Source organism: Herpailurus yagouaroundi, unplaced genomic scaffold, assembly GCF_014898765.1.
Source record: "Herpailurus yagouaroundi ecotype Mexico unplaced genomic scaffold, PumYag 159, whole genome shotgun sequence".
Taxonomy (NCBI): Eukaryota; Metazoa; Chordata; class Mammalia; order Carnivora; family Felidae; genus Herpailurus; species Herpailurus yagouaroundi.
This window is the reverse complement of record NW_024412400.1, coordinates 31,046,769-31,071,061: the sequence shown is the minus strand read 5'-3', so window position 1 is coordinate 31,071,061 and position 24,293 is coordinate 31,046,769. Positions and strand designations below refer to the sequence as shown.

Sequence of the window (24,293 nt, the reverse complement as noted above, 5' to 3'; positions counted from 1 at the left end):
GGGTCACCTGAGCTCACATGCCGGGCCTCCCTAGGCAAAACCACATTGCAAGACCTGACCAGGGTCTCTTGGCTGCAGCCTGGAGCTGAGCCTTGTCTAGGCACTAAACCTATCATTCCACCACAGTCTGCCTTCCCCAGTTTCTTGTATGGGGTTTCAGCTTCCAGAGCTCCCCAAGCAGACAGCAGTTGCCTCTCACAGCCTCCCGAACCCGGCAACAGATGAGCAGTCAGGAGCCTGCAGCCTCGCACAGGATTCCCAGGCCGGGCCTTTTGTGCCCTACAGGAGCCTCCCTGTGAGGTGCTTCCCCACAGACCTGGCCTGTCTGCCCCTTGCCCTCCCCAAAAGGGTGATGCATATTTTATCTCCAGTGGACCATGAAGGTCTGAAGGAGGCAGGCTGATTTATCAGAGACAAAACCATACAGATGAAATTGTGTCAATATATCTTTGCATAGTGGATTCTGAAGGATGCCCCCTATTTCTCTGGTAAATCATACACATTTAAAGTCCCCAAAAGCTTAAATATATATTTATCCAGTAAATCAGCTCAGCTTTGAAGTGGCTCATTTCTTTCCTGCAAAAATACGGCATACAGTTGCTAACCTTGTTTTTCTTCCCTTTTCCAAGTAAGGGAAAAAAAAAAAAGAAGAGAAGCAGAGAAATGAAATTCTGAATAATGAATGTTTAAATATTGACGAAGGTTTGACACTAATGGTGTGAGGGAGAGTGTGCCGCACAATGGCTCCTCTGCGGCAGGATCTACAAAGAGATGCATTTTGCTAGAACCTTTCAGGCCCCTTCCAGCAACTAAATTCTCTGAATCTGTGACACACACGTTATTGAGTGCTCCAGGGCCAAGGCTGGAGTACACAGGAATCAGATGGAACCTTCTTGATGCAACAGGAAAGGTCTAGTGATTTATTAGTCTTCATTTCCTGATTCTCTCTCTCAACCTATTTGCAAACAATTTATTCAGAAGCAGCAGTTTCTCCTTTTTAAGGGATATTACCCTGGCTTGAGCTATTTCTCATCGTCCTAGGAAGATATTAAAATCCGCTGTAGACGAGGATTTACGTGTGTGAATCCTCAGTGCCAGGCCTGGCTCAAAGTTAGTTCTCAGTCATGACCATAGGCTTTCGTGGAGCCTCCAGACCCTCATGTACATTGTGTTTTTCACAGGCACATTCCCCAGAAGGCTGATGACAATCTCCCCACTCTGTAGCCCAGAGGGTTGAGGCCTAGTGAATCAACACAGCAAAGAGAACAGCTGTCCTGTGTGTTTCCTACAGGACTGGGGTGACAAATGATTCTGGGGACTCTAGTGGCTGTAATGATGGAAGGTCCCAGGGGGAGCTGACCTTCCCCAGGAGACACTGCTGCCCTGTCTTCAAGGTGAGCTTTGGTCTTGGGTTCTCTGAGTCTATCTCTCTGCCATTAAGCCAAACCTGAAGTAAACCATTCCAGGTTCTACCCTGATTGTCACGTTGCAGGACAGGAATCTCCTGCAACACACTATCCCAACACAAAATGAATCCTTCTGGGAGCCTGGAGACTCTTATTCCTTCTTGGCCATGGCCTCAGGTTCCTCTCCCCTATGGTGTTACAGTCTTCAGACACAGGGATTTCTGCCACCAAAGCCATCTGTGTTCAAATCTCTGACTCAAACACACATTTCTCTTGGCTACTTCCTGGAACCACACTAAATGACAATAAGCAACAGAAAGGTGTGAGCTCCTCACAAAGCACCGGGAAGGTCTCAAAGGTCTGTATGCATTCAGGAGGGAGGAGTGAACACTGACTTTGGACAAGGGACACAATGTCCATGCCTCTAACGGGGCACATGAGCAGCTTGGTCACCGGGACCCCCAGAGGCACAGTCCTCAGAGAGTGGAGGTGAGGCGTCCAGGCACAGATGCCACTATCCCAACAAATAAGCAGATAAATAACACAGCACGGATACGCATCACATCGGCAATGCACAAAAGTAGAACAGAAAAGTCCTAACATGCTAACTGTGTAGTAGGACCAGAGAGTGAGCAGGACGTAAACAGAACCCATTTGCAGGAAGGAGGTGGGAATCTTCTGAGCATTTGGGATATAATCTTGCTTATAATTGGCCAGATTTGGCCAGATCTGGGGGGGTGGGGGGACCCTCCGAGTACGCAGAAAACCCGATAAACGGAAAAATGAGGAAACCATTAATCCCAAAATTTATCAAAAGTATATGAGAAAGTAACCATATACTACTCTACTGAGCTCAGCACTGAAAGATAGTTGCATAAATATAATAATATGAGCATGACGTGGATTGCATCTATAGAGATTAACAAAATAAATAGAGATAAATTTTATCTTGTGCACATATTACATCCCAAATTCATATACGCAAAACCAAAACATTATAGACAGGAAACACAGCAAGAGAGATGTATTAGTAAAACAAAAGAAGAGGAAAACTATGGAGAAGGGCAAAACAGAGAGCTAAATTCTCAAGTAAGTCAAAAGATAAGGTCTAAATTGGTATCAACAAGCAGCATTATAAGCACATAATTCCAAACGTGGAAGTAAATACAAGAAACAGATCCAAGTGTGGGGTGCCTGGGTGGCGCAGTCGGTTAAGCGTCCGACTTCAGCCAGGTCACGATCTCGCGGTCCGTGAGTTCGAGCCCCGCGTCAGGCTCTGGGCTGATGGCTCAGAGCCTGGAGCCTGTTTCCGATTCTGTGTCTTCCTCTCTCTCTGCCCCTCCCCCGTTCATGCTCTGTCTCTCTCTGTCCCAAAAATAAATAAACGTTGAAAAAAAAAATTAAAAAAAAAAAAAAAGAAACAGATCCAAGTGTCAGGGAACAGGATGGGGTGGGGGATGTGGGCAGGAGGCTGATGTTCTCTCATTTTGGTACACATTGGGTTTCTAAATCCATTACTTTGATAAAAACTAAAATTAATTTAAAAAATGAGAAGCTACCGCTCCCCCAAGTGGGCCTACAACAACCTGGAAAAGAAGGTGCTGGTGTACCCCCTGGGGTGGGTCAGAGGGAGGCCAAATGCAAAAGGAACCCCAAACACCTGTTCTACTCCAACTGGGGTTTGGACATCCCTCCTAAATTCTGGTCATATCAATTGTTGTTTCTAAACCATGCTGTTGAAAGGTTTCAAAAAAGGTGGCTTTAGCAGATAATTTGGAACTTTCCCATTCTGGGATTAAAAATAGAAGAAGTAAAATCACATTTCACAACCAGAGCCACACTAGGGCCCTGTTTTCATCCCACCGCACAGTTTGTGACGTGAAAATAAACAAAACTGGAAAGGAGGTGTTTCTGTGTTTTTTTCTCCCGAGTCTCTCGAGATGAAGTTGGGCAAAGGGTACGCAGCCAAACTGTTTTCACACCATGCCTTGACTGCGTCTCACACTTCTTTGCATTTAGAGGGGATTTTCATCATTGCCTGGTTTCAGAATTGACTCGGTGTAGACTGCAAGCTGATAGCTCAGCTCAGTCGTCATTAGCGCTTGTGGCCTGAGAAAAGTGTCGTCAGGTCTTGAAGAGCTGACCACGTATTTAAGGTCACAGAGGGACCATTTTTCAATGTGGCCCAGAAGAAACTACTTCACTGGGCATCCCAAATTACCATCTGAACCAGTGATATATTCACCCGAAACACCAGCATATATATTAAGACCAATTCCCCTAAGAAACAAAAAAAATTTTTAAAGAGTTTGAGTATAAAAATGCACAGAGTGAGAAAATCCACAGCAAATGGTCTTAAACAGTGGCTGGCCAGCAATGCCTGACAGTTTCTCCCAGGTTCCCACTAAAGACCAGTCAAAACTAGGCAAGTAAAAACTCAAATGCCACTACATTAACTACAATTTGATACAGTGTTAAACCCTCCGGGATTTCCACTAATTGTAAAGCCATGGGAGTGGAAGTGAAAAACACAAACTGAGACACATGCTTTTTTTTTTTTTTTTTTTTTTTTTTTTGCTTGAACTAGAGCCCAACTGAAATAAGATAGGCAGGATGTTCAGTTCCTGCATTAGAATTTAGAATACAAGTTCACGCCACCCTCTATGACAGAGATTCTCCACAGGGGTCCATCTTGCTCCCTAGGAAACATTTCATAATTTCTGGGGACGTCTGGAGCTATCATGACTTCAAGGGAGAGGGTTCTCCTGGCATATAGTGGGTAGAGAACCAAGGATGCCACTGAACATCCTACAATGCACAGAATGGCTCTGTGCCAAGGATGAGAAAAACCGCTGTAGTGTGCAGGAGATATACTTGAAGGCATTAAGAACGTCTGTTTCCCCATCATACTGAATCAATCTCTCTCTCTCTCTCTCTCTCTCTCTCTCTCTCTCTCTCTCCCCGTCTCTCTGTCTCACACAAATATACACACACAGACAGACGTGTTTCATACACCTTAATACATTAGGTTTCAAGGCCCTAATAATGTTATCTAAAAGAGCTTTTAAAATTCTACAGGTATTCATGCAGGGAAAAAAAGCAAAACAAAAAATGAGATAATCAATGGAGGACTTGCCTTTGACCATCTCTGCAACACCACAAAGAACAGAAGACATTAGACAACAATATCCACTGAGTTTTGCAGAAAATGGCTGTGGCTAGAAATTTTACATTCAACCAATACAATAATCCATGGTCTAAATGTGGAGCCACGAAGGCATTTCAAGATATGTATGAACTCTAAAATTATAACATGTATCATTTAGAAGAGAAAATACTGGGGCGCCTGGGTGGCGCAGTCGGTTAAGCGTCCGACTTCAGCCAGGTCACGATCTCGCGGTCCGTGAGTTCGAGCCCCGCGTCGGGCTCTGGGCTGATGGCTCGGAGCCTGGAGCCTGTTTCCGATTCTGTGTTTCCCTCTCTCTCTGCCCCTTCCCTGTTCATGCTCTGTCTCTCTCTGTCCCAAAAATAAATAAACGTTGAAAAAAAAAAAAAAAAACTTTTAGAAGAGAAAATACTACTTGAAAACATACTCCACCTGACTGAGTGATGAATCAAAATGAACTCAAGAATGGTGTGGCTGGAGATGAGTGATAAAACCCATTTACATGTAAAGTTCTCTGTATTATTATTTTAAGTAATGAGAAAGAGAGAAAATAAGTATCACAATAGGAAAGGGGACACAACCACAGACAGTGGTTCCTTCTAGTCCAAAAAATCTCTCTGTACAGCACTTGCTAATGAATTGAAAAATCTCAACAAATTGGATGGCTTTTCTGGAAAATGTAAATTATCAGAGTTTGACACAGGATAAAACAAAAACCTTAAGAAATCAGTTGTGAGGGTAGAATAAGAAAACTACCAAAGCTTATATCTGGAAAAGATTCCAAGACTAAATACTTTTATAGGGGGTTCTTTTAAACATTTAACAAACAGGTAGCTCCATGCTTTAACATTATATATTATTATATATTGTAATTAATATTATATATTAGTTAATATTATATATTAAAATACATATATATATAACTATAGTCTGTTTTATGAAGTTAGTAAAACCTTACACCAAAATGTGCCAATATAACTAATAAAAAAAAACAAAATAAAAATGTACAGATACAGATGTGAGCATCTAAATAAAAGCATCATATACCGAATACATCATTCACCATGGCCAACTAAGATTTACTCTCAAAACTGAAAATACAGTTTTTATCATTTTTGCTAACAGTAACCAAAACCTTGTGTCAATTGAGCAATAAGGAAAACCATATGCTTACCTCAAAACATACTGAATATATTCCTCTTTACTATTCTTTCAAGTAAATATACATTATTTTCTTCCTAGTTTCCTACTTTGAACTTACACTATTCTTAATGAAACAACTAAAGTCAGTTCTGTTAAAATTAGAGAGAAAATGAGCTCTTTCCCTTCCACTAATGCTTTACACTTTTCTGGAAGATCAGACCAAGGCAATAAGAAATGAAACGGGAATTAGAGATGTAACTATTAGAAAGGAAGAAATAATCATTATTTCAGACAGTATGATCAGACACAGAAATCGCAAAGGAAACAACTGGAAAATATCTTATAATTAGAAAGAGGGTTCAGGAATGTAGACCATTACAAAGGCAAAACAAATAAACAAACACCCTTCTTTAACACTAGAAATAGCTACTTCTAAAAATCTGCTCACAACGGCTATAAAAAATATCAAAAGCAATCAAAGACATAAGAATAGCCCTAAGTTGTGGCACCAAAATGAAGAAAATTAAAAACATTACTAAAATATATAAAATAAGATTTGACAAAATGGGAATGTGTTCCTGGATGGAAAACTGAATGTAATTAATTCCCAAAATAATATATAACTTTACAACATCAGCAGTGAAATCATGAGCGGCTGTTTGGTTTGGGGAAGGGGAGAAGCACTGTTAAAAAGAAGAGAAGAGCCTGGGTGGCGCAGTCGGTTAAGCGTCCGACTTCAGCCAGGTCACGATCTCGCGGTCCGGGAGTTCGAGCCCCGCGTCAGGCTCTGGGCTGATGGCTCGGAGCCTGGAGCCTGTTTCCGATTCTGTGTCTCCCTCTCTCTCTGCCCCTCCCCCGTTCATGCTCTGTCTCTCTCTGTCCCAAAAATAAATAAAAAAACGTAAAAAAAAAAATTAAAAAAAAAAAAAAAGAGAAGAGGAGCACCTGGGTGGCTCAGTCAGTTAAGTGTCTGACTCTTGGTTTCCGCTCAGGTCATGATCTCATGGTTTTGTGAGTTTGAGCCCTGCATCAGGCTCTGCACTGACAGTGGGAGCCTGCTTGGGATTCTCTCTCTCTCTCCCTCTCCCCCTCCCCCTCTCCCTCTCCCTCTCCCTCTCCCTCTCTTCCCCTCCCCTGCTCATGCTGTCTCTGTCTCTCTCAAAAATAAAAAAAATTTTTAAAAAAGAGAGAAGAGAAGGGATTTTGAAGAAACAAAAACCTAAGATCTTCTGCTAAGATAAGTAAGGTAAAGGAATTAAGAAAGTATAAAAGAAGACTAAAGGGAGGTAACTTGTCTAATAACCAGACTGTCCCCTGCTTTTTACAACTTGTTAAAATGTGCAACACCAGTGCAATCATCGATAAACAGAGCACCGCAACAGAAGAGTCTTGAAATAGACCCAAGTACATTTAGGAACTTAATAAATTACAAAGGACGCAGTCCAAGTAAATGGGGTAGAAATGCACTGGGACAATTGGCTATTGGAAAAAAAATTAAATTAGACTCTCACCCTATTACTATTTACCAAAATACACACCAGGTGGATTGCAGAGTAGATATAAAAACGAAAGCCATTCAAAAAAGGACTATATCCATATATTACTTTGAGATTTAATTATTCTAATGTTTTAATGAAGCATTAAAAAAAAAACTAGCAGAAAATATAGTTGTAAATTTAACTGAAGGACATTCTAAGCATTAAAAGCCCTGAGGGGAGAGGGGGCAGAACATGAAAGGCAAGCTGAAAATATTTAGTACATAAAAATTTGAAACTTCTATTAAAAATCATAAGCAAAATTGAACGGCGGATGGAGATGCTAAGACCCTGCTGCAACCTTGAAAACATTCTGCTAAATGAAAGAAGCCAGCTACAGAAGACCATATATTGTATGATTCCATTTATATGAAATGTCCGGAATAAGCAAATCCATAGAGACAGAAAGTACATTAGTGGTTACCAGGGGCTGGGGGAAGGGGGAGTTGAGGTGAAACAGGGAGTGACTGCTGATGGGTATGAGGTTTCGTTTTAGGATGATGAAAACGTTCCAAAATTGATAGTGGTGATGGCTGCACACCTCTATGAATATTCTAAAAACCACTGAATTGTACACTTTAATGGGGTGAATTGTATGAGTTATATCCCGATAAAGCTGTTAGAAAAAATTTAATGGCAAATAACCAACTGGGAGAAATATTTGTAACATACTCAGGAAAATATTAATAATCTTGTTATATAAGGAACACTTAAAAATAGTAAGTAAAATGATGATACTCTATTAGAAAACTGGGCAGACAATGAAGGGACAATAAATGACTAAGAGGCTAATGAACACTGATTATTCTATCACCTTAGCAGTGATTCAAGAAACAGTAATGCTTGGGATGCCTGGGGGGGCTCAGTCAGTAGAGCATCCGAATCCTGATTTCAGCTCAGGCTGTGATCCTAGGGTCATGAGATAAAGCCTCGGGTTGGGCTGTGTGCTAAGTGCGGAGCCTGCTTGAGATTCTCTCTCTCCTTCTGCCCCCTTCCCCTGTCCCCAGCTCATGTGCACATGTGCTCTCGCTCTCTCTCTCTCTCTCTCTCTCAATAAATAGACAAACAAATTAAAGAAATAACTAAATAAAGTGCTCTTTTCCGAAGGAAAGGAAAGGAAAGGAAAGGAAAGGAAAGGAAAGGAAAGGAAAGGAAAGGAAAGGAAAGGGAAAAGAAGAGAAGGAAGGAAGGAAGGAAGGAAGGAAGGAAGGAAGGAAGGAAGGAAGGAAGGAAGGAATGCTCAATACACAAGAAGGTACTAGAACAAGGACATTCTTTTCTACTGTGGCAAAGCTTTCACCTGGAGACCATGCTGGAAAGCAGCTTGGGAATAAGCATCCAGATCTATGACCAGATACACATCCCCTTTCTTCTGCATCTAGGAGTCCGTCCTCAAGAAATAAGCACAAAATACCCAAGGATTTATGCATGAGGATGTTCACAGCATTATTTGTGGATATTTATAATATCCACAAATTAGAATGAACATCAGTGCTCAAAAAGGGAGAAATTGTTAAATAAATTATGGATCAGCCACAAGGCTGAATATTATGCAGCCATTAAAAATGATGTTTTCAAATAAATTTAATGACAGGGAAAATGATCACAATATAATGTTCAATGGATGAAGGATATAAAATTGCTTACAATATGATCCCATATACACACAATGCTAACATGAAATACAGCAAAGGGCTTGCAGAAAAGATCACTGGGTGGTGGCATTCTGGGTGATGGTCAGTTTTTCTTTATATTTCCTGCAGAGTCCTTGTTTTCTACGATGGGCATATTTTCTGGAATATTCATCTGCAGATAAGTCTTTGGCCAGAAGAGGAATAACTGCAATGCAATTCCTTTAAAAGCTGGTATCTGCTTTGCACACACCCCTCCCCACCTTCCCTTGCCCCAGAGTACTGTAGGGGGACAGCCGTAAAGGCCCAGCCAACCTCTGGAGGCAGCCCCCCCTTCTGACCAAGCCGACTGTGTTAGTCCGCGTGACCTGCTATAACACAACACCACAGACTGGGTGGTTTATAAACAATAGAAATTTGTCTCTCACAGTTTAGGAGGCTGGCAGTCTGAGATCACAGTCCCAGCATGGTCAGGTGAGGGCCTCTTCGGGCCTGCAGTCTTTTCACTATGTCCTCACATGGCTGAAGGGAGGAGAGAGCTCTCTGGGGCCTCTTTTAGAATGACACTAATCCCATTTGTGAGGGTTCCACATTCATGACTAATCACCTCCCAAAGGCCTTACCTCCTAATGCCATCACCTTAGAGGTTAGGGCTTCAATATATGAATTTTGGGGGGACATGAATATTCAGACCATAGCATTGACTAGGGGCCCCCATTCATTTGCTCTAATTTATCTAGGCTTCTTATCTCTGTAGGGCTGAGTCTCACAAAGAATAATAAAGCTATTATTGATATCACTGATAAGCGTGAAGGTCTTTTAGTCCAAAGTGGTATTTGTTCTTTATTTTAAAAAATTTTTTAATGTTTATTTATTTTTTAAGAGAAAGTGAGAGAGAGAGAGAGAGAGAGAGAGAGAGAGAGAGAGAGAGAGAGAATGCATGAGCGGGGGAGGGGCAGAGAGAGAGGGAGACAGAATCTGAAGCAGGCTCCAGCCTCTGAGCTGTCAGCACAGAGCCCAATGCGGGGCTCAAACTCATGAACCCTGAGATCATGACGTGAGCCAAAGTCAGATGCTCAACTGGCTGAGCCACCCAGGTGCCTCAAAGTCGTATTTGTTCTAACATGGATCACATTGAAGACTAAAGAACATTTAGAATCCAGTGAAAAGAATGTTTCATGATTAAAGAAAATGTGAGATATAGATTTATTATAATGGAATATATATTCCACTGTACATACTGTGATATAATATAATGGAATACCATACAGTCTTTAAAAAGGCTGGAAATCCTGCTGCTGGTGATAACATGGATGAATGAACCTGGAGAACATTATGCTCAGTGAAATAAACCAGATGTAGAGAGACAATATTTCACTTACACGTAGAATGAATATATATGTGTGTGTATAAACACACACATCCATATATACACACATACACAGCAAAGTCACAGTGACAGAGAGTAGAATGGTAGTTACCAGAGGCTGGAGGGTGGGGTAAGTGGGGAGGCAAAAATAGAATGATGGTTGCCAAGGGCTGGGGCTAGGGGGTCAAGAGGAGTCAGTGTCTCATGGGGACAGAGTTTCAATTTTGCAAGACGAAAAGAGTTCTGGAGATGGAAGGTGCTGACGGAGGCACAGAGGTGAGAATGCACTTCGTACCACTGAACTGTGCACTTCAAAATAGTTAAGCAAGAGGGCCACCTGGGTGGCTCAGTCAATTAAGCATCGACTGTTGATTTCGGCTCAGGTCATGATCTCACAGTTGTGAGATCGAGCCCGGCGTCGGGCTTCAGGCTGAGTGTGGAGACTGTTTAGGATTCTCTCTCTCTCTCTCTCTCTCTCTCTCTCTGCAGCTGCTGCTGCTCCCCTGCTCTCTCTCTCTCTCTCAAAATAAATAAATAAATAATTTTTTTTTTTTAATTTTAAAAAGTGGTTAAGCAGTGAAGTTTTAGGTTATGTGTATTTTATCACAATAAAATAATAACAATGTCTCAATGGTAGAATTTCAGGCCTCTGGAAAGAGGTGGGGAGGAATCCCCAAGTAGCCAAGCCTGCTTCTGGTGGGCAGCCCCCATCTCTCCTGGGGGCAAAGATTGGGGCATGGAGACCCCAGTATGGAGCCCCCCAGGTATTTCAAAGCACTGTAAGCAGAGCTCGGCTGGGCAGCCTGTGATGGTTAAGCCTCGGTAGAAAGGCAAGATCACTCCGAAAGCACAGGTTCTCGGGCTGACTTACCCAAGGCTGCCGCTTACCCTGTGGCCCCCTCTGCCTCAACCTTTCCAAGGCACAGCCTCAGCCCCGAATTTCTATCCTTCAGTCCCCATCAGCTGGCAAGACCCACTCCTATCCAGCATTGAGGAAGAAATTGAGATCATCATGCAAAGGCCATGTAAAATCCCTGTCCCCCACTGTCACTCAAAAAGCATTAGGACATTGGTCTGTAAAGGAAATAAGCCCTGCATTTATTCAGCAGCTCCTAGGCTAGCTGAGTGGGATGTGGCCATGTCCTGTGCCACTTATGGATGGGTGGGTCATGAGAAAAGGTAGATCAAGAGCAGTATGACAGGCTGGAAAGTGGTCATGGCATAAACAAAGCTTTCAAGAATCTGCAAAGGGGAGGAAGGTGACATCTGAGCTGGTCAGTGAAGAAGGGGAGGAAGGCTATTACAGAAGGAACTAACAGTATCAGCAAAAGCCCAGGGGCTGGCAGATAGGAAGATGGGCTGTGGAGACTCTGGCTCCAGAAAGCTTCCCGAGGAGGTTGGTCCTTGCTCAGCATGCCCATCACAGCTTTTGAAAGCCTTGCTGGCCACTCATGAGCACTGTCTCTCGGAAGACCTATGCCTTCACCGGTCTAAGCTGGGCAGAGTGTGGGGAGGATGGGGTGACTGCTGCTTGCTTGATGGGGACCTCACAAACACTGGACATCTGTCAAGGCCCAGTTTAAGCACCACCTTCTACCTCCCTGCTCCTCCCCCCCACCTTGTCCTTCCCAGAGCTCTAGTCACACCCCACCTCACAGCCTAGGCACAGGTGATGTAGGTGTCAAATATGGCAGTGAGATGACCTTAATGCGTCTGAATGAATGAGGGTCCCTCCTAGGTCCATTCATTCATTCGTTCATTCACTTACTCCCTAGGCCCATTCATTCATTCACTTACTCCTTCAACAAACACATACTGAGTGACCACAGTAGGCCAGACCCTGCAGTAGACACTTAGGAATGACAATAAAGGATACAGTCCTTGACCCCAATGTATTCAGCCTCTAGTGGATGAGAAAAACAAAAGAAAAGTCCAGGGACAAGGGCCCTGTGCACAGACAGGGACGGCCAGTTCTGCAGGGAGGTGGGAGCAGAAGGCCACATATAAAGGGGGTGGACGGTGCTTCTCCCAGCCATGGCAGGGAGGGGCTCCCTCAGTGACCCCCCCCCCACCCTCCCGGGACATGCCGAGGGGCTGTGGGGAGCCACGGGAAGCTGACAACGGTGTGTGCAGCTGCCCCGGACACCTGAGCACTCAGCTGCAGCCACACAAAGCCCGCATTTGGCTTCCCCTGCCAATTCCACCTCAAAGGCACCTGAATTTAAGATTCATCAGAGGGCTCTGGCTGCCTGGGAAATAATGATTTATTTTCTCTCTCACTCACACACACGCACACACACACAACACTATTTGCAATCCTTTGTTCTCAGTTTCCTACACATTTAATTACCTCAGGATAAATCTGATTTCCCCTCTTGGAAAATCTCTCTTTTGTTTTCTTTTAATTTCCCTTTCTTTCACGTTACGTTTGACAAAGTTGGGAGAGACAACCAAGACAGATGAGCACAGAGGGTGGGAGAAGCCGAGAAGCCAGTGTGGCCCGTGGAGGAGGGTGCCCGGATGACGCAGACCGCCTCAGCTCCCAGACCGGAGCTATAAATTAGGAGAAGTGCCCCGTACTTATATTTAATTCAATAACTAACACTTACTCACATAAAAATAACTTATTTTCATTCTGGGAGGGTAAGGCCTAAATTTAAACAATCTTTCCCAGCGTGCCTGAGGAAGAAGTCTGCCAATTCTGCCTCCTCCTCCCCCTCAAGCTCGAGGCCTTCATCCGCTGCTTAGAGAGAAGGGAAGGGAGTCATTCGCTGGTGAAAGCCCAGGCCTGAGGGGAGAACTGCCTGGGAATCTCTCAAGGAAGAAAATACTCCTGGCCAGGGTCCTAAGAAATAAGCCTAAGAGATATTTTTAAAGGAAAGGCATCAAATGGATGGGATGGAAGCCATGCATGGAGTGAAATTCCTATTCTGATCTTGAAAGAAGGCGGGGTGCGGGGAGGGGGGCAGTAAAACTATTGATTTCCTGGCAAGTGGGAAGAGCGTGAGCCCTTAGAGGGAGGACACTGCCCTTCAGGATTCTGGATCTGGGCCTGCCCACCTGGTTTCCAGGCTCTGGCGGGGCTCAATTCTGTCACTCGAGTGCTGGGTGACCATGGGAGGGACACTGTCCCTCTCAGCCTCAGCCCCCTTGCCTTCCCTTCTTATTTTTTCGTGTTTATTTATTTTTGAGAATGAGAGAGACAGAGAAATAGAGAGGGAGCAGGGGAGGGGCAGAGAGAGGCAGACAGAGGATCTGAGGCAGGCCCCACGTTGTCAGTGCAAAGCCCACCTCGGGGCTCAAATCCATGAACCATGAGATCATGACCTGAGCTGATGTTCAGCCGACTGAGCCACCCAGGCACCCCTACCTTGCCTTCGGAATTCCACTGTCACCAGCTCTCCACACACACTGGTCAGGGTGGTATTATTATTTCACTTAAGTCAGTCCACCATTCACCTCCTCCAAACTCTCCAGTGGCTTCCTTCACACACAGAGGGGGAATACACTTTCTGCCTAAGCTGTGTCTCTGCAAAGGCTGTTTTATGGGCAGATGGTGAATGAGGAAAATGTTTGAAACTACCAAATCCACTGACCCAGCTCCTTGGGTGAAAGCCACAGGTACCCATCATTTCACGTGCAATTATTTGCACATCTGTGCTTTACTGGAAAACAGAGAATGTTGGCTGAAAGTACTTCAGGGTGGGCCAAGCCTCCCTTCTTCAGTATAGTTTCAAGCCATGACATCATAATAGATAGGGCACCTGACCACTTCAAAGTGAAGGCTCTTCAATTTCCAAATCTCCACCTCTACCTATTCAGGATGAGGTATGATGATGCTGAAGAGGAGTGAGGTCATCTCTACTCATCAGAAAAGTAAGTTGAGGACAACTTACAAGTCCCATACCACCTGACCCACACCTACTCCTCAGACCCAATCTCAACCTTGCCAAGACCTTCCCACCTCAGGGCCTTTGTCCTTGCTGGGTCCTTTGCCTGGAATGCCCTTCCCAAGCATCAATTCATGATACTTGGGAAGCCTGGAATGGCTTTTAATTTTCCTGCCCTTAGCTCAGAGACTTCCCGGACTACCCACTGAAAGTAGCCCCAGTTCCAGGCACTCTCTCTCCATCTTCCTTCCCAGGCCTTGTCTTAAGCTCAGATGCTTGTTACTTTGTTCCTTAGACCATTTTCCCCCACCCCACCAGAGAAAGGATAGGCTATAGAGTGATGGGATTGAGACTAAAAGGGTCTGCTCCCCTCCTTTTTTCTCCAGGGTCATGGCCAAAGGGCAGATCCATTAAAAATAAAAAATAAGAAACAATTATGTGCCTCTCGCTGTAGAGATGTAGCAAGATTGTGGCTATATTTGGGCAGAGCCTGACAATCCAGTCCACACTCCTAGATTCTTTACTCGGCCCCACCAGCCATGCCCACCACTTTTTCCTTAAGCTCTACCTCTGACCTGACCCTCCCTTTCCCTAACCTTTTCTGGGTTCCTCCTTGAAGGGTCATCTCAGAAAAAAAAGACCTTAAACAGTGCTTCTTTACCCTGAAAGCTCATGGTTATCACCTGGAAAGGTTAAAAAAAATACCCTGCCCACACCCCCACAAGGGCCAATTCAGTCAGAATGACAGGGGAGGGATGGGGGCTGGCATCAGTATTTGTTTAAAAGCTCCCCAGGTTGTTCTCAAGGTTAGCCAGGTTAAGAACCTCTGGATCAGCACTTTAGGGACGTTTGCTATGTTTGCTACCTTTTCATTGGACGATGACCCATGCCTGCGCTCTGGGGCATGCCAAAGGCCACTGGGGCCTATGCTGACTAGCCAGGGAGTCTGAGGCTCTGGCTAATGGACACTGAGAGGCCCAGTACCTTTAGAGATGGAGAAGTAAGCAAGAAAAGCACAGAAATTGGAAGGGGGGAAGTGTGGCCCAGCCCACAGGAGGGTGCAGTCAGGCTCCAAGCCCAAATGGGACGGCCTTGCAAAGGAGGACTCAGGATTGGAGCCTGTGTACTGTGTGGGAGCCTGCGTTGCTGCTGTGGGGGTTCCTAACACCCCAAACACATACACACCTGGCAGCCTAGTGTCCCTTCATTCCTAAAGATAGAGGATAAATCTATGAGTGGCCATGACCAGCAATTCTCTCCCTCTTGAGGTCTATTAATTAAGAAGATAGGAAAATAAAACAAGAAAGTAAAAACTAGATGAAATAGCTATAATAACACATAAAGGAGTGGGTGATTTGTGCCTACGTGAAAGCCAGTCTCTAGACAAGTTGCCACTACTGAATGCCACAACCTTACTTGACTCTCTACAAAGGCCTGCTGGGCACCTGCTTCATGGACACATGGCACATCCTCCTACCAGGCAGGCAGCCTTCCAAATGGGACCCATGTGGGATGGTGATCTGGAAGCCAGACAGGCATGTCTCCTCCACCAGGGCCTAAGCTCCGTGAGGGCACACGGTTCCTAGTGTTTCGCACAGTGCCTGCCACCAGCATATACTTGGTTATTTACTGAATTATGAATGGGCATTTCTTGATCCACTCGATAGCTATGGTCTTTCTGCTGGAAGCAGCCTTTCCCTAGGAAGGCTGACTCAAAACTCAGCATCACTCTTGTATCAGTGAGGATGCCTGGTTATAGTAACAGAAATTGACTGTAGTTCAACATAAGAGACAGAAAAGGAAGGCAGCCTTCCGGAAGAACATGGAACAGTGCTCAGAATCATCAGAAAGGCTAGGCAGGAGACTAGGCAGGCTGGGCTCCAGAGCCCCGGCAACACCTCAGGGAGGGTTTGGGCCAGGCTACGCGTCCCAATAGCCCCTCTGCCTTGCCGACCATCCTAATAATGCAGATGCATTCGCTAGGACTTAATGCTGTGGCAAAAGTCCTAGTTCTCCCAAATCTTCCAGCCACTCTCTAAAAAGTCAAAGCCTTAAGTCAGGAACATGCAGGTGGCTGGGCTATCTGGCCAGGTACCCATGCTCCAGCTCCCCAAAGGTGGGAAGGAGGAACACCTGGGCCCTTTGGACTTCCTCACACTCTCCAGGAAGACAACCCTCCCCACTTCCAAGTAGGAAGAAGTGTTCAGACTCCAGGTAGTGCCCCTACCCACCCGCACACACCAGACGTACATCCACTACGACATGGAATCCTGTCTTCAACTTCCACAGCAACCTTATTCCATCAGACTTTGTAAAAGTAGCTGAATTTAAGCAGAAATAAGCTCTCTTGCGAGGTGTATAATTGAGTCAGTTTTACAGTCTAGTGTTTACAATGTGCTAAAGCCATAGCCAAGAGGAAACAGCTGCATTTGTAACTTTAGCCTCTGGTTACCAAGGGAGGCTGGAGACACTGGGGAAGGCGTTGAGGCGTTTCGATAGATAGAGAACCGGGTCGTTTCCAGTCCGTGGCCTAGGAGTGGGGGGAGCAGCAGTCACAATCTTGGCTGGAGGCAGGGATCTGGACAAGACTCCTTTGCTTTCCTGAGTTTAGCCACAGACTCTCAGCCAGTGGCTGGCACCTCCACCCGTTCCCTCCCTGCTGCCACACTAAGAGCGTCCGTCTACATCTGCAGCCAGCTCTCCCACATGTGTCCTCTGACATCTGGGCTCCGCAGCACTCTGGGGTGATACATGAGTCAGGCTGCTGCCTCCCAGTGCTCGCAATCTGCTCACCTCCCATCCTCCCCGACAGGCAGGCCCCGACTTCACCGCTATCCCGTGAGAAGGCGGGCGTCACTGGGCAGGCATCACAGGGAGAGACCACACTCTGCACCTTCCTCAACCCCCTGGTATCTGTTACTAAAGTCCTGAGATGATGGGGTCATCGTCACCTGTTTCATGGCTTTTGGTACAAACAAGATGGGTCAGTGACGCCCACCTCTGTGCTCTCAACTTTCCTTTCTCCCAAGTGCAGAGGACACCCCTCCTGTTGGTCACGATCCTACTAAATGGGTTAAAGGTGGGGCGATTCTGGAGACTGAAAGGCCTTCACTCTGAAGTGGTCAGGTGCCACATCTATTATGATGTCATGGCTTGAAATTAACTGAAGAAGGGAGGTTTGGCCCACCTTGAAGTACTTCTAGCCAACATTCCCTGTTTTCCAATAAAGCACAGATATGCAAATAATAGTACATGAAATGATGGCTTTCACCCAAAGAGCCAGGTCAATGGGTTTGGTAGCTTCAGACTCTTTTCTCATTCATCATTTGCCAATAAAACAGCCTTCCCAGAGACACAAGCTGAGAAGGTTTGGCTGAAAGAGATTCCCCTCTAACGGAGTTGGCCCATGGGAGCCTCAGAACTGAGTTGGTACAGCTACAGGAACCAGGGCAGTGGGGACAGAGAGCCAGGCACTTATTGGTCATGTGCACCCCCCGTTAGCCATGTTGATCTGGGAAAAGGGGAAAATAGGCCAATTAATTGTGGGTCAAATTAAACCACATCCTGGACTCAGCCAAGAAAGAAAGGTAGAGGAAAGCAAAGTTGTTTCTGAGGCCTTCTACCTCCTCCCATAGATCTCCAGCTAAATGCAAAAAAGAAAAGGGATTTTTCTTGTAGGAAGAGATGAAATATCAACCTTTATTAAAATAAATAAACAGCCAGCACTATAAACCACGTAATAGAAAATGCAGGGGAATTTGGAAGAATATTGAAAACTGACAAACCTCAGAAGTTGGGCAAGATCGGATTTCTCTAAAGGCCAATATAGCATGCAGAAAGGCCCAATATATGGGAGTTGCAAGGTGTAGAGGAAATTGTGGGAACCTGTGGTACAGCCCATAAGGTTTTCTTCTATCTCTGCCCCCATTTCCAGGGCTCCTGGGCAGACAGACCCTGGCCTGGAGAAACTTCCAGAAGAGAGTGTGGAGTAGGGAGGGTAACAGCTTCAGTGGGTCACAGCCTACAGCACCTATGACAAAAACATGTACCCCTGTGCATCCACCCACATATGCATCATTGTTGCTCTGCAGAAGAGACACCAAAAGGAGAGCAACAACAATTTACAGGCTTATGGGAGAAAGGTTTCCTGAATTAAAAGTTTGAAAGTACATTTTGAAAAAGCCAGAATACATCCCAAGATCAAATCAAGACATATCCTGGTGAATCACTGAACTTCAAGCCTAAAGAAGGACTCCTCTGGACATCCAGGTGGAGAAAGGCATATCACCTAAAAAACATAATAAATAATAATAATAAAAAAATAACACTCTGGCTTTGCCCCAAACTGACCACAGCAATGTTCAATGCCAGAAGACACTGAAGCAATGTCATCAATCCTGAGGGGGAAAAAAAAAACAAAAAAAACTTTAGGTCACTATGTGTTTTAAATTTAATTTTTTTTTTTTAACGTTGTATTTATTTTTGAGACAGGGAGAGACAGATCATGAACAGGGGAGGGTCAGAGAGAGGGAGACACAGAATCTGAAACAGGCTCCAGGCTCTGAGCTGTCAGCACAGAGCCCGACACAGGGCTCGAACTCACTGACCAAGAGATCATGACCTGAGCTGAAGTCGGCCGCTTAACCCACTGAGCCACCCAGGCACCCCAAGTCACTATGTGTTTTAAACCCAGGTAGGTTGTTCCTCACCCCCTGCACACAAACAGGCAAGAAGATCCAGGCATTGTCAAGAATGCCACAGTTCATGGGGTGCCTGGGTGGCTTAGTCAGTTAAGCGTCAGACTGGGCTCAGGTCATGATCTTGCAGTTTGTGAGTTCAAACCCTGTGTCAGGCTCTGTGCTGTCAGCTTGGAGCCTGGAGCCCACTTCAGATTCTGTGCCTCTCTCTCTCTGCTCCTTCCCTGCTTGTTCTCTGTCTGTCCCTCTCTCTCTCAAAAATAAGTAACATTTAAAAAAAATTAATAAAAAAGAAAAAAAGAATGCCACAGTTCAGGGAACACAGCACCAATGAGGTAGCAGGGCCAGGTGGGTGGAGGTGGTGGGGGAGGATGGATGGTTAAAACCGAAATAAACAAAAAAATTTTAGAATTTGTCTACCAAAGCGTGGTTCTTAAGGGCAGCAACATGGACATAAGGGAGCTTGTTAGAAATCAAGACCCTCAGGCCCTACCTCAGACCTACTGCACAGGCATCTGCCATCTACCCAAACCCTCAAGCGATTCATATGCACTTTAAGGCCTGGGACTCATTAGGCTGGAATAAAGAAACCCAGAGAAAGAAGGGGAAGGCACTGAAGGGAGTGGAGGGCCAGGCAGAGCCCCCAGGGCAGGGAACAGAACACAGATGCTTCACACCTCCTCCATATAAAAATAGTGCCTTAAGACATCCAGGGTTTGGGATGCAGGGAGTGGCAGGATCCGGGCAGACACTGGGAAATTTCAGAATCAGGGGGAAAAAAAAATCGCATCTCCCCCTGCCTCCCAATAAATAAATAACTTTACAGAAATTGTTTCAGAAACTGAAAACCTGTAGTGAAGAAAAAATATTTCTGAACTTCAGCACTTTTTGAAGTTCCATTTGAATTTTTTTGTCTATTAAATTCAAATCAAATTAAACATATTGCTTTTAATTTAAAAATGTGTACAGTAACATTCTATTTTTGTAAAAGTGTTTCAATTTACCTAATTAGCTATCATTCTATCAGAGAAAGAGTGTGGTGATGATGTTCACCAAATGTTAATTTCTTCTCCGTGGTGGAAATGGGAAGTAATTTTTCCTTTTTTCTTTTTCATTTTCCTTTTTTGGGTACTTTTGTATATTACTTAATTGAAAAAAAAAAAAACAAATAATGGGCTTGAATTCACTTCACAAAAAAACCTTCTTAAAAAGCATAATCAGAAAGGCCTTTGTTTAAAATAACAGATTTCAATGATGTTCTAGTTAGTACTTAAATTGTATCAATCTTGAAAAAATAATTAAAATGAGATTAAAAGAAGTCAAATTGGGAGATAAGCTGGCTAAAAACTGAACTACTCTAGGCCCAACAGACCTAGATTTTCCAGTATCAGGATGTTAGGAAAATCTTGCAATGGTTTGCACTGAGAAGTTTCTCTGGCAGTTTGCAAACCCTCTGGCCATCTCTGGGGCTCTGGTGCCCTGGGCAAGTGCCTGAAGCCTCAGGGGCAGCCCATCCTAAACTTGCCCAGCCCAAGTGAGCTTACCAAGGCTGGCCTTAGCTTCTCTCTCCTCTGCTACCCTCTGCACCCCTAACACCTAGATATAGGAGAGCCTGCCCGTTGTACTCCCTTAGGTGCACAGTAAAACACTTTAAGCTCTAAGAAATGACTCAGAGCCACACCCCCAGACCACTGGTTTTCAAACTCTGATGATTCTCAGAATCACACCTGGAAACGGTTGTTCAAGTGGTCCTGATCTCTGCCCCCTGAAGTGTGAGGAGTGAATCAGACTCTGTAGATGGTCCACGGTATCGGTGGACTTCGGTCTGGTTGCTGCTGGGCTGAGAACCCCTGCTCTCACATCTGCTGCTGCTGCTGGATCTAATGAAAGATATGGGATTATGCTGCTCCGATCTCCAGAGGCAGCACAGGGCTCTGTGACTCTGCAGCGGAGTGTGATGGATAGGCAAGTCTATCAGGCTGTTGACAACACCAGTCCAGTAAAGGGTCTGCCAGCACTGAACGCACTTATCTCACAGACACCCAGATATGTGACTTACGTTCCCCCTCTCAAGACACACTAAACTGTTGCTTAAGACAGTAACACTCAAGTTGTCTTCTAGATCAGCCTCATCTTTCCATAGCTGAAGCGACCGAAGACCAAGGTGTCAGGTGATGGCAAAGCCCTCCCTTGAGCCAGACCTTCTCCTGCTGGCCCTGTGCCTTTTCCGCTTGTTAGGAAACACTGACATGCGTTCACATCAGAGGGGGTGACCTCTGGAGGGAGATAATCCAACAACTCCTAGCGGTCACTTTCATTCTCCCGGTCTGCTAAGAGAAGATTCCACAGGCACTGCTGGCCCTGGAGAGATTACCCCTGGAGAGATCTGGAATTTCCAAGTCCTCTTTCTGGAAGCTGAACATTCCAGTGCACTCATTGAAATTCAGTCAATAATATGATGGAAGCTGCACCTGCCAAGGCCACAGAAGTGTAGCAGTTAGGAGCACACGTACTGGGGCCAGCCTGCTTGGGTTTAAACCCCAGAGGTATGACTCAAGTACAAGTTCCTTAACCATCTTCCATGCCTCAGTGTCCTTCTCTGTAAAATGGGGATAATAATTACCTCTGCTCACAGGATGCATAAGGATTAAATGAGTTCATATATATAAGTGTGCATAGGACCATGTCTGGCACATGGGAAGCTCTATGTGTATGTTCATTATTTGTATTCGCAAATTGTACTTACAGGTCTGAAGGCAACTACCCTCCTCTCCTCTTTCAGTTCCACACACGGAGCCAGTACTTTGTCCCGACCCACCCCCTCCACTTTCACTACACAGTCTACTTCTTCCATGGCGGTCAGAACTCAGGCACTAAGTTTTGTCCTTCCCACTTGTCCCCCAGCTCTTCCCACAGTCCTGGGCATCCCGATTTCAGCAGAGTCTGAGCCCCTCGTGATCTCACCATGGACACGATAGTTGACCGAGACCTCGGCCATCCCATTAGTAATAATTCTGTTAAGTAACTGTATCCTGTCAGCCTTGAGGAATGGGATGTCACCACCTGACATTGCCCTTGGTCCTGACCTAATCAACATTTTAATCCATAACGTGGAGGAAAAATATTTAACAGAATGTATATCAAATCAGGAAGTGACAGAAAGCTGGAAGAAATGACCGAAGTGCCAGCGAGTGAGCTAAGATTCGCTCAGATTGATCATGGGGGTTTGGAATTCTGGACTGAAGCCAAGAGAAGGTGCTCTTCAAACAGGACGAATGTACATAAATCAAGGAGCCTTGGCTCCTCAGCACACTCTGTGAAGAAGACCAAGGCATGCCAGCTGACTCTGTGCTTCCTGCCCTGATCCAGGACAGAGTTGCATCCCAGAAAGGGCCAGCCCCTGTCCTCTCAATTGAAGAGGTTCCTTCCAAAGAATTCTGTGCTGTTGTGGAAGCCATAAGATAATAAGAACATGAGTGACTAGAGTTTGCAGAGAATTAATTTTTCATGGATCCCCTCACCACCCTCACATTTCTGGCTTTATCTCTGCAAGTCACTGGCCCAAGAGATGCTAAAAGAAGGAATACCCTTGTTCTGGTTTTTTTTGGAAGCTCTAAGAGTGTGGGTTGGAAACCAGGAGGCACATGTGATGGGAGCATAGCCTCCGTAAGGATCAAGAAGGAGTAAGCCTGCCGTCCCTAGCTGTGGACAGAGGCTTTCAAGGCTGGGAAGGGAACAGATCAAGGACTCCTACTTTTGTTAGGCAACTGGACGCCTCAGGCTCTCTTCCACATGCCATTCCATGGCCCCATGAATCACAGGATAAGGTTGATGCAACAAGCAGAGGGAGGAGGGAGGTTGAGGAAGGAGTAAATTGAGTCACCCAGCCAACCAGCCTTCCCTTGTGCCTCCAGGCTGCTCCTGACCTGTTTCTGTCTTGACCTGGGACCAAGATAACTCCTGATCTCCAGAGTCTCCCACACACATAGCATAAGCCCCAAAGAGAAATGCGGATTAAATCTACCAGGGGGACCCTGTTTCAGCTGTCAGGGTAGCAAAGATGAAAACACTTGATATCACACTGTGGTTGGCATCAAACCAACTTTGTATCTCATTGTACCTAGCACAATGTTTTAAAAGAAAGTTTGGCATCATATATCAAAATTTTAAATGCACACACTGTCTCATTCTATAACCCCAATTCCAGAAACGTATCAGGCAGATACACTTGCATTCCTACAGAGCTCTCTATTGTACAAAGATGTCCACTATAGCACCATTCCTGGGGTTTTTTTTTTTTTTTTTTTTTGGTGTTTTTGTTTTTAGGCTTGAGCAGCATATTCCTCTCTTTCTATCATCATTTCTTTGTATTGTGGCAAAGCATGTTATATGCTAATTATCAATTTAACTGCTTGCAAGCATATAATTTAGCAGCATTAAATAGTTTCACAACCACCACCACCACTAAATATACCCAAAGCATTTTCAGCATCGCTAACATAAAACTCTGTGTCCATTAAACAAGAACTCCCCATTCCCTTTTCCTCCTTCCCTCATAACCTCTCTTCTTTTTTGTCCCTGCACATCTGCCTATTCTAGGTACCTTACATAAGTGAAATCATAAGTATTTTTCCTTCTGTGTCTGTCTTCTTTCACTTAGCATACTATTTTCAAGATCCATCTACGTTGCATCTATCAATATTTCACTCTTTTTTATGGGTGAATAGTATTCCATTGCATAGACATCCCACATTTTGTTTCTCCATTCATCTGATGGACATCTGGGTTGTTTCCCCCTATTTTAGCTACTGTGAATAACGATGCTGTGAACATTTTTGTACAAAATGTTGAGTCCCTGTTTGAGTCCCTGCTTTCAAGTCTTTTGGGGAGTATTCTTTTTAATGGCAAAAAGATTGGAAACAAACTAAATAGCTATTAATAAGGGATTAGTAAAATAAGTTCTTGCATATCCACACATTAGAATACCATCCAACCCTTTAGAATGAGGCAGGCTTATGAATTCTGGTATGGAATCATCTAAAGGATATTACATTAAAAAAAAAAAAGAGGAGGAAGAGGAAGAAGAAGAGGAGGAAGGAGAGGGAGGGAGGAAAGGGAGAGGAGGGGAGGGAGAGAACAGCATGGACAATGGCAGTAGCAGGAGGAACTGAGTGCATGCCCGATTTACAGACTGTCTCTGGAAGGCTCCACAGGAACCTGTAAGAGCAGTGCTCAGGAGGCCACTGGGCCCAGGGTCAGCAGTGAGGAAAGACATTCTTCACTGTATGCCCTCTGTACTATTGGAAATATTTTAATGAACTGAATGTTTTGCCTTGTGAAAATTAATCAATATGCTTTTTAATTGGCATGTGATCTCTTAAGATTTTAAATTTGGTCACAGGTCCAGCAGAAGGTGGGGTGTGTGACAGCCAGGAGGCTGCGGAACAGCCCTGGAA

General features: G+C 44.8%; 1 protein-coding gene and 1 long non-coding RNA gene across 3 annotated transcripts in view; one reads left to right on the top strand and one right to left on the bottom strand.

Annotated features, from left to right (window-relative positions):
• EPHB1 (EPH receptor B1) overlaps nucleotides 1-24,293 on the bottom strand; it is a 431,880-nt gene that overhangs the window by 198,639 nt on the left and 208,948 nt on the right. The window lies entirely within an intron of this gene.
• On the top strand, nucleotides 14,014-17,386 carry LOC121033709 (uncharacterized). Its single transcript, XR_005792077.1, has 2 exons — nucleotides 14,014-14,126; nucleotides 16,953-17,386. It is a non-coding gene; the product is annotated as an uncharacterized LOC121033709 (long non-coding RNA).